Here is an 11,675-nt window from a genome sequence, read left to right as displayed (position 1 = left end):
CCTGCCTCATCAAAAACATACTGCAAACACTAGAGAAGCCTGACTTTGAATCTCAGACGGGTTATTTCCAAGTCTGTGACCTTAACAACAGCATTTATAGGGCACTTGAAACCGAGTGCCTCCACTGGAAAAAAAACTGAGAAAATACAAGATGCAAGAAAAAAAAAGGAAAAGGAAAAGGAACACCTTGATTCAACAATGAAACAAAAAAATATAAATCAAAACAGTGGATTCAAGCAGAAGACTAACTGCAGCTTGCCATTTCACTTTTTAGGCTGCGTGTGTGGCCACAGAACAGATGTGCATTTCCATAGAGGAGTGAACAAAGGGGAAAAGAAAAAAAACTCTCTGTGTGTTCCTTACAGCCGGTTAAAGCAACAGGAACCAAACTCTTAAAAGGAAACCTCTAAATCTAACAGTTTTTTTCTAGCCAATTTAAGTTTTTAAACTTTTAGGGATACTTTTGGAGTATAGAACATGAATTGGTAATGGTTACAACTCGGACTGCAGATGGTACATTTTGTTAGAACAATGGTGATTTCTAAAAAAAAAAAAAAAATCAAAAAGGATTTCAAGAACAATACAAACATACACTTGTTTTCTCTGTCTGAAACTTTCAAGTACGCATCACCGGCCTTTGAGCGTGCTTTATTCTCTACAGGGAAGCTGCACAATCATTAGTATACTGATATACTCCAACTGAAGGAATGCGGCAGGACAAGACAAAGCAAACCTATCAAAATAATAATATTTCTGATCAGTCAGTCATTTGTTATGATTTTGCATTGAACCACTTCAGTTAGAACATTGAAGATGAATGCACCAGCTGATTCTTTTGTTATTTATTTATTCTGACAGATAAAAGTATCTTCCCTGTAGCAAATTTGGAAGCAAACACATCCCTGTTATTATCAATTCAGAATATGCAGTTTTTTTTATGCCAAATATACCGAGAGATTTGTATTTGTTGTTTAAATTATTTGCTTAATTAATTTTAGCCACCTACAATATAAACATGTACCAGGCAGCAAGTGATGTATGAACAACCATTTTCACATGTACTACTCATCACTGCTTTAATTTTCATATTTAGCACAGGCTCTGTGGAAGCAGTTGTGTTATATCTATTGAAGCAGTCAGCTGTGTCTCGGGTCAGGAATTGGGAATTTTTGGCAGGATGATAGTTTGTGATCAGATGTGGCATAAGAAGCACCACATTTATTTTTAGTTTGTTTCTTGTTAGCGGTATGAATAGTTCTGAAAGCTGCTGTCTGTTTTTGTAAATTCAGGAAAGGTTTGAAGTCAGAAACCATGGAGAACTTCTGTACTGCCACAGGCACCAGTTCCCTGCTAAGACATATTATATTATGGTGAAATTGAATTATACTTTTGATACTGGTACATTTGTTTATACTAGATATAGGCTAACAACAGACAGCAGACCTCCACTCTAAAATGTTCTGCTTTTCAGTTCAGCTTCAATGAAGAGTGGCAGAACAATTTTCTAGCAAAGATAAATAGGGCACTGCAGTTAGTTATTGAGCCTGCACTACTTACTTACTTGTATTCACTTTAACCTAACAGCTGAGCTCCTAGCCTGCGATTATGAACTGTCAGCCACTTGGGGGCACAACACTGACCTATTATCACAATTTTAAAGCTGATAGAGAAAAGTTTTTACACATACTCCAAGCAGACATGGAGCAGCATTAGCATTCATCTAGATTTTGTGTCCACCTGATTAGTCGAAATAAGTCACTCTGGTTTGCTTTCCACAACTTTACCTTTCTGTTGTTCGGTGCTGAGCAGGTAGTGCAAGGTGGGCCTTTGGAGCTTTTCACCAAAAACAGGAAACCACAAACCAAAACGATGAGCTGAAAGACTAAAAATGTAAAAAGAAGTGTATGGGCTCAAATTAAGGTCATAGAGATTTTGAGCCTTTAAAGTGATGTTCACAAATCTGTTTGTAGATGTAACTTATCTTTTATAAACCTGTAAAATAATCCAGAAATTCAAATTTGTATGTACACTTTGAACATGTGTAGAAAAGATTTGCAAAAAAAAAAAAAAAATACAGTGAACAAATAATAATACAAATCTTTTCTTCATGTGCATTTCTCATGCAGCTGTATTTAACTGGTTTACAAAAGTTAATTTACAACTACAAGCTTTGGAATTACTCGGAACATCACTTTAAGTTATTGTGGGTTTGTCACTACCAGACACATCTTTCACATTGCACATAGTCAATAGATCCATTGTTAATGAAAATATTGATTAGAGCAGCTTTAACTATTAGACACAAAGGTGCTATCCAGTGCAGTAGGTCACCATTATCATTAGCACAGAGTCAGCTCAGTCTATATTAAATCAGAAAATGAGACATTAAAGAAAACATAAATTTAACATACCTTACAGGAAATATTAATTCTCTACCAGGGGTCATAAACCAGCAGTGCCACCATGTGCCAAATCTGGCATTCCACCAAAATTATTTACCCTCCTAATCTAATTTGATATTTTCCCTCATTGAGCTGATATACATGAAACCTTAATTGTCCCTGCACACCCACACAGGTGTTTTCAATTATACTGGCTTGATTGGACATCTGCTCAGGTTGACAGAAGGTGGAGCTAAGACAAGAATAATGTGAGCCCCTCTCCCCAAAGCTAATTACTAAAACAAAAATGAAGTATTAAATAAAATTCAAAATGAAAATACAAATGCATTAGAGTGACAAGAGCTGTGACATGCACAGAATTGCACAAAAGTTAATTCACTTTTCAAGTAAAGGCGCAGACTCCTCACAGTTGCAAGGAAACAAACAGGGGAGTGAGGGACGTATCAGTGAAGTAGTCTGCACACACCCACACAGTCCTGATGAGAGGTCTAATGAGTGAAAGTGAAAACACCTGTGTGGCTGACTGTAACATGGCGGTGTGGAAAATCTACTGTGCGGACAGTAATCGAAACATAAAGCACATTTAAACGGGGAAATAATCAACTTAATTTATAGCATGCAAAAGCATACTGTGCCTCAGTCTGCACCAGGCTAGTTAATAGCAGAGACGACAGTAAGTCCACACAATAATTTAAGCAGGAGTGATTGTGTTTCACAGACAGAAATTAAGACACAATTATATTGCAGCAGTTTCCTTGTACAAATGATGTACTGCCCTGGCATTGGTCAGTAGGGTAAGATAAACACACAATTGTAATTCATTGAAATTGTCCTTTTTAGACAGACCCAACTTGCTCATTTGGGTGCCCCAGAAGCTTAATATATGCCATGATTTGTTTTAGTCTTGAACCTCTGGAATAAAGTCTGCACATCAAATGTTAAGATAAAACAAAAAAACTTCTACATCTACTGACTACTATCGGCATATGATAGCATTTACTGTTGCCTGCTTAACCTGAGGCCTAATGATTTAAATAGAAGACATTTAGGCATGTCAGAGTAGAAACAGCACAGGTCTAAATAATAAAAATGAATGATGGCTGAATTCCAATTAGCTGCTCTGGTTTCAGGGTCCTGGTATTGTGCATGTTGGTTCACTGTGACACTATCAGAGGTCAGGTACATTACAGCAGCTAAGGTCTATGGTGGAATATACAGCAATACAGTGAATCTATGTCAAAAGAATAGCACTAAAAAAAAATGTTTGCCGATTGCCCAAACTGATTGTATACCTCTCATATTAAAGAAATAGTTTGATATTTGGGAAAATACACTTATTTGCTCCTTTTCCACGTTAGATGTTGTTTTTGCATTTCTTTTTGTTCTTTATGCTAAGCTAGGCTAATCAACTCCTAGCTATAGGTCAGTAGGTAGCAGACAAATATGAGACTGGTATCGATCTTCTCATTTAAGCCCCAACAAAACAGTGAATAAAGGTATTTCCTTATTTTTGTAAACCAAACTGAGGTGAATCGTGACTGTACTGTTGACCAGCTTGCAGATACTAGCTAGCTACACTGAAGGTATTTTTCACATCTGACAGGTGAGATGTTTACCCCTGTTTTTCCAGTCTTTGAACTAAGCAAGGCCAAACTAGTCCTGGACTTCATCTCTTCAGTGAACAAGACGTGATGGAACTGATGTCAATCTTCTCTGACAGCAGGTAAAATGGAAAACAACAAACAGCAAATCTTTAAAGATACAGAGAAGTTTGACTCACTGTGGCAAAGCTGTCGGACACGAAGTATATCAAAAATCTCTGACAGATTTGTTGTAAGATCCGCAGCATGTTAACAACTACAGTGTGTACAGCATGTTTTAAATATAATGCAGCACACGAGTCCTCTTTGAAGTAACATCAGACTACTAAAGCTGAGTCAAGTTTTTAGCTTCTGTTTCTCTTTTGTGCGCTGCATTCTCGTGATAATCATGTACATGTGAGGAATCCTATTTCCTATTTCCACTCTACACTAGTCTGTTTTGAGTTAGTTCACTACTACAGTGCGAGAGCTGCTTATGTGTGTATGTAAGCCTTCTTCAGAATCGAGAGCATCGTTTGACCTCAAAGTACTGTGTGTGATATGTCCCCTGGCATGCATACTGTATAGACTTACATACACATACAGTATCCACACTCTAACTCCCTGCTGCAGTCTTTTCGATTCATCTAGCCCGATTCACGTTAACCCATAAAACATGTCTGACATATTAATCAGGTCTGCATGTGGGGGTAGCTCTACTATTGCGCTGCTGTTAGGGGGAGGGCTCTCATTGGGCCATCTTACGCATCCTAGTGGCCAATAAGAGAAGGCTGAATCTCTCCTCTCCTAGCAACAAGACTCCTTTTCTCTGAGCGGTGCAATCAGCAAACTGACACCCATAATTTTAGGATATGAATAATTGCAACTTAACAGCTTTTCAGCAGAAGCAGGGAAACACAAGTTTATTCTTCTGCACATCACTAGAAGATCTGTTTTCTGTCCGCCTGTTCTCTCCCTCTCCCTCCTCCTCTCCATCTTGGCTGCAGCTCTGTCTCTGAGTGCATTCAGGCAGCTCCTGTCTTACCATCTTAAAGGAACAGCCCTGCATATTTAAGTTTTCCTTTTTTTTCCTGTTCAGGGGCATTGTGGGTAATGGTCTGTACTTGTTGACCTCACAGTGCTGAATGGCGGGGCCTCTCTCAGGAGGGAGAAGGAATACCTTGGCACAGAGCTATCATTTCCCCGAGACACTACCAACCTCTCAGCTATGAGCCTCTCTCTCTCCCTGTGCAGATGTTCCACTCGCAGCTCAGCTTGTTTAATATCTAACAGTTTAAAACAAAACTATAATAAAAAAGTAGGCTATTATAAGATGCAGTACTCTTTTAAAAGAGACATTACAAAAACAACGGGCGAAAGGCAGTAGTATGGGAATGTCCTGTTAGATAAAATAGAGGAAAATGTAGCTTGATTGAAGATTTGCTGCGATCTTAGATGACTTTGCTCTGGCCTTTGCACAGCACCTGTTGCCAGGCTACACCAGTGCACGTGCACATGGCTGTCCGACCCCTGACCCTGAATGCATTCCTGTCCTTGCCCCTCTGGGACTTGGGGAGAGCGGAGCACATGTTACTTGTCTGCACAGCAGCCTCAGACAACCAGAAATATGCCGAATTTTTCGGCTATCATATTCCTCACAGTGAGCTCAGGTACGGCCGCAGTTTGCTGTGCTAAAGCAAAGCAAAGCCATGTTTTATGTCTTTGTGAGCTTCTAAGCAATCTATCTAACTGTCTCACTCTGCATATTAGTGTACTCAATTTAGAGTAGGATGTTGCAGGGTTGGATATCTGAAGAGAAATGCCTGCACTCAAGTACAAAGTCTCTGTCTCATGGCTGTGTGAAATTTGACATGTGGCAATTGTAGGAACAGTCTGACCTTACACTTGCTAGACTTCTCAAATTTAGCAGAACAATATCTCATGGTCATTATAGGTCAATCGGGGTGGCATGTAGAAAGCGTCTGGCAGGTTGAGAAGCAGATAATTAACTGCCCATATGACCTCCTGTCCTTTTCGGCATCTTCCGTCCAGTCTCTGAATTGTCTAACAGCAGGAACAAAAGCCCCCACAAAGCTCATTTAGCCCAGTTTCAATGAGGATAGACAAGGAAAAAGCGCACTCTCTTTGAAGTGTGTTCCCTCCGTTCTGCTCCGGCCCCACCTCCTGTCCAGTGGATCAGACCGTTACAGTACGAGCGGCTCTAACACACAACCACTGTTCAACCTTAGGTGACCCTTGCTCTCATCAGACCCGCCCTCCTCTGGAGGAATGCTGCTGATGGGAGTTTTTAATATTCCCCGGCACTGTGTGCCCTCAAATTTGGCGGTGCGGCGTTAACACAAGCTGACACCACAGATTAGCCACAGACATCAGGAATGCCGCGGCCTTTTTGTGCCACGTGGACTTTGGCCAAAAAAGCCTTTGGTTACACTGGCCACAGAGACCTGCGAAAAACAGGTCCATGACAGAAAGATCGACACTCCTCAGTGCGGTCGTCTTAATGTTAGCTAGCCAGCTAGTCAAGTGGACAGTGACAGAAGGAATGGTTGTCTTGTACCTGATTCACCTGTTTCATGAGGGCAAGTTTATCGTATTAATTGTTTGACAGTGAGATTTAATAAATTGGAGAATAAAAGTTCTTCAATGTTAACTGTCCTTCAGTATCTTTGAAATGTCTTTCAATAATGTTTATATAAGTTTAAGTGCAAAGTAAAGAACTAAAAGATGAAAACGTATCAAATGCAAACTGCTGGTCAAGGTTTTCATGACTTCTTTTCAGTAAAATGTGTGGAGTGTAGGTGTGAAGCTGTTTGTACTTTTCATTTCCTTGCTTGAAACAAATGTCTTAATTAGCTTTTATAAACTTGTCAGCTTTAAAAAAAAATATTGATAAAACAAAAAAAAAAACAAAAAAGACAAACGCACTGCACTGGGGTTATTTTCACAGACTTATTTTACATTTCAGGTTGAGGTCAGGAGACCACACATGAGCATGACCTTGCAGGAAGAGGATTAAGGGAGGATCGGTTTGAATATCTTTTTCCTATGCTGCCATCCCACTCAGTTGTTAATGTATTTGTGCAGCTACAAGCTGTGTGTGTAAATCTTTGCACAGAGATCTAAATGGGTTGTTACATAAAATTGACTTACAGGACATATGATTTATTACACTGGGTATTAAAAGGAAAATGACAAAAAGCTAATCAAATTGTATAATGCCATTTAAGAACAAACACATAAAAATATCATCCAGGAAAGCATACAGTACACCATACCATTATTTAACAATGAATAAACTTCCATCAAAGAAAGATGCACTGAACACCTGAAGTGTGATCTAATCCTTAAAATACAGAGATTCAAGCTGAGCAGTCGCAACAGTTTAAGCCCCTTTGAAACTTAAGCAGCTTTAGGTCTTTATCAACACAGACACACAAAATATAGAACTTTTCTAAGCCTATGCTCATCTGATTGTGTAATAAGACTTAATAACAAACAGCATGACAGGCCAACCACTTGATCACTGACAAACATCCAAGTTTTGACTCTATTCAAGTGAACTGGCTACTTACTGTGCAAGTAGCATTTTCAAGGCTGAAGTTGCCTGTGTGTTTTTTTGTGTTCTACCACCTTCTCTTTTGTGACAGTCCCTCACAAAACTGTTTGTTTCAGACAAATAGTTTAGGTGAATAAAAAAGACGCGGTAAGGACTGGACATTTGTACTGTGAAACATTCATAGACTAAATTCTTCTATTTGTTTCATTTTGACATCATATTACATTCATCTAAATTCTCTGGTTTTCATCCACTGTGGCATATGAATAAAAAGCATGCAACAGAGTTTACAAAGAGGTGACGAATTATCAAAAGGATGAACCTCGATGTGGAAGATATTTCAGCCTTGGTTGAGGCTGAATAAGATGATAATATAAGGATATGTCATTCTGCTCAGTAAGGCTCACTAAGGCAGTAAAATGTTTATAGTGCAGATCTATATAGCACAGCAACTACAATTACAATCAGCTTTGTTAAAATCCAGACCCACAGACAAACTGTTGCGGCAAACCTCAGTGTTGCTCTGGCAGGGTTACAGCAAATGCATATTTTCAAACACAAATCAATTATGTGGCAAACCTGTGGTTGTTATCTGGCAAACATTTGCCCAAAACCTCATGAACCTTGTCTTACACGTTTGGATTTCTACTGGTTTTCTTCATGTCTACTTGCATTATGTTTCTTTTGCTTTCTGTAATTACAGAACAGTAAGGTCAGTCAGACCTACATTAGTTTTAGAAAAATTTTTTTTAAAAGTCACTTAATGGTTAAGTCACATATAACCACAATGTCCACAGTTCAGTTCTCAGCCGGGGGACATTTGTTGCATGTGATACCCCTCTCTCCCCCCACATTTCCTGTCTCTCTCCACTGGCTGTCACATAAGACAAAACTGCCAAAAAAATAAAAAATGAAAGAAAAGAAAATATTTTCAGAAAGAGTTTTTAGTCGATTGTTAAAGTGAAATTACATCAAAGTTTCTGTCTGTTTTTTTCCTGTTTGAAAACCAGATTGCAGCTCATTTCACTGATCACTGCTGTTTAGCCAACATCCAATTCCAGCAAGCAGGGGAGCAGAGTTTCACAAGACAGATCAGTACTGTCAGCCAATCAATGCTTTCAGTCATTCTATAAAATGAACAGCTAAATTAACGCTAATGTGCTCTGCAAACTTTACTGAGAGGATATGAAAAAATGATCTGTTGATGCAGGCTATACATACATACATATATATATATATATATATATAAAAAGAAAAAAATACATATATATATGTGTATATATATATATATATATATATATGTGTGTATTTTTTTTATTTTTTTTTCTTTAAAATAACTCATTAGTAAAAGAGGGGATTTATCAGAGAAATGGAAAACATTTAAGTTCTTCTTTTATTTCGGTTCTTTCAGGAGACAGTTTCCTTCAGTCCCACAGAGTTCATCAAGAAATGTCAGAAACAGACACCACCAGCCACCAGAGAAACTGACATTTACTCACTCAGAGTAAAATTATTCGTGGTTGTAAAGAGGGACACTTTAACTTGGAGCCAGAAAATAATCAAGGATACTTCTCATCACCTTGCTACAGTAGATGAATTAATTACTGCTTATCTGTTTGCATATGAATTACAATTTTTTTGCTTATTTCATACAAAACATAAAGGATACTGAGACTGCTACTGAGCAGTGAAATTGCAATGAATCCTAAAGCTACCACTGGAAAGACTACAGGGCAAAGTGAAGAGGCATCCTGTAAATGACTGGACTTAGTGGTTAACTAAAAAACAAACAAGATGAGACATGAATATAAAGAAAAGAAAGAAACATGGTTATCTTGACCTGGCAGCACTGAGGATGAACCCATCTTTTTCAAAATGTGACAGGAGAATCATATGGGCAACAGTTTCACAGCTGCTGTGGTGTGGACACAGTGAGACTTGTGGTCACACCACAGACCCAAATCAATGTGACATTTTATTCAGAAAAACTATAGAATCAAAACCTGGAACTGGGACGTTACTAATGAGAGAAACAAGTTGATAAATTAACAACTGACATTTGAACAATTTGGTATAATTCTAAACTCTTGTGTGGTGGTGGATCAGCAAACATCATCATCAAGATCTAACTGCACAACAGTGCATGCAGTTGAGAGGTACACATTTACTAGACTTTACCAGAAACATTTCCTATTTTCACCAGTTGTCTGGGTGAAATCTGTTATGGATTGATTAGGAGACATAATAATCTACAAGGTAAAGAGAATTAAATACTCAGTGGATGACATTACAGCATTAGTGTATAATGCATTGACCACAGTACTCCTACAGTCAGTGTTGAGCATGAACATTCAATGAACGCGTTCATAATTTTTGTGAACGCTGAACTGAATGAATCAGTTTACAAAGGATGAAGATGAACGTGAACGCTGCTCACATTTCACGACATTTATACGGCACGCCACATGATGTCTTCATAGACACGGCCCAGCATGACTGATGCTAGCGGTACAGATGGTACAGATGGTACAGATGGTACAGATGGTACAGACGATAGACGTATCTACTACTGCTGAAGCCAGTTTGTTTGAGAAGTTGAAGCAGTTTTATGAACAAACAAGTGAAGACTCGGGATTATATTTACGGATTTTAAATGTAACTGATTCTTCAGTGGTATACAATATTTCATTTAGTTTGGGAGTGGCAATGATTTGGGGGTAGAAGGACGTTCTATTGAAAAAGAAAAGCAGCCTATTTATTTAAAAAAAAAAACAAATAAATGAATATGAACTAGTTCCTTTTTGGAACTGTGAACATAGTTCAAAAATTTTAAAAAATGAACTACGAAGGTGAACTAGTTAATTTTCATCTGTATGAAGTGTCAACTGGCACAACACTGTCTATAGTACTGTACCTTAAATAAGGAGCATTGAAGCCTTGAGGAGACCTCAATGTACAGCAGAACAAGCAAATGGACCAAACTGGGGCTGCAACTGATAACATTCATAATAGATTGATCTGGCCACTATTTTTCAATCAATCAACTGTTTTGTCAATAAAGATCCATGGACCATGGTAATTGTTGTCCTGTATTAAACTATGTTGAAGACTCACAGATAAACTGGTAGGGTTGCACAGTGTCCCGCAAAATACAGAATCATCCCATTATTGGAAACTAAAACACAAGTTCCATATTGAACTGATAAGGGAAGTGCTTTGTATCCTATTTTTGAGACGCAGTTCAGTGCAAACCTATAGAAGACTGTATATTACTGGTAACACTCTTAAAACTTGATTTGTGTAAGACAAAATGAAACCCTCCTGTTCTCCCTCAGCCTGATCCACTACCCAAACAGAGAATGCACATTGTGGTCCTGACTCATGCACAATATATCTCGGCCAATAATTTTGTTGTTTTTTTGCTATTTTTCTACAGGCAGCGTAAGGGAACAAAAAATACAACTGAGGGGGCTGAGTCCACTTAAAAACCACCTGGTCGCTGGAGACCAGTTATGCAAAGCAGCTTTACAACAACCATAAAGATAGAAATACACTGAACATTGTTAGCTTGACATCATTAGCTCGATGTTACACGTTGTTAGCTCGGATAAATTCTCCATGATTCAGCTGTTCAGTTCATTTTACAGATACCACAAGTCTAAAATTGTATGTTATCAATTCAGATTTACTGCCATGTAAACCAGCATTACAGCTAAATGTTGATGATCCCTACCTTGGAAGTAGTCATGAAGTCTTTCTGTGGACTGTCTGTCTATTCCTTGGTTATTTATATTCCTTTAGTCCATAAGGTTCCACAGATCAAAACAAAATTTTTTTATAAGTTCTGATTAGTTTACTGCCTGGTTATGAACTTCTAACTTTTTCTCTGCCTAGGGACACCAACGACAAAAAAACAAACAAAAAAAAAAAACAAAAACAAAAAAAAAAAAACTATCTGATAACTGGATAACTCTGTTTTGATGGTCTTAGCTTCCTTTCTGAAGCTGCTATAGCTAGCAGCCAAAAAAAACGAAAAAAAAAAACTGATGAACAATTTGGTGTTGGAAAACTTAGTGAATATTTACTCTTAAAGAGAAATCCTAAACAACTGAACAG

Source organism: Seriola dumerili, unplaced genomic scaffold, assembly GCF_002260705.1.
Source record: "Seriola dumerili isolate Sdu_G_001 unplaced genomic scaffold, Sdu_1.0 BDQW01000449.1, whole genome shotgun sequence".
Lineage (NCBI taxonomy): Eukaryota > Metazoa > Chordata > Actinopteri > Carangiformes > Carangidae > Seriola > Seriola dumerili.
Note: the sequence above shows the minus strand (reverse complement) of the source record.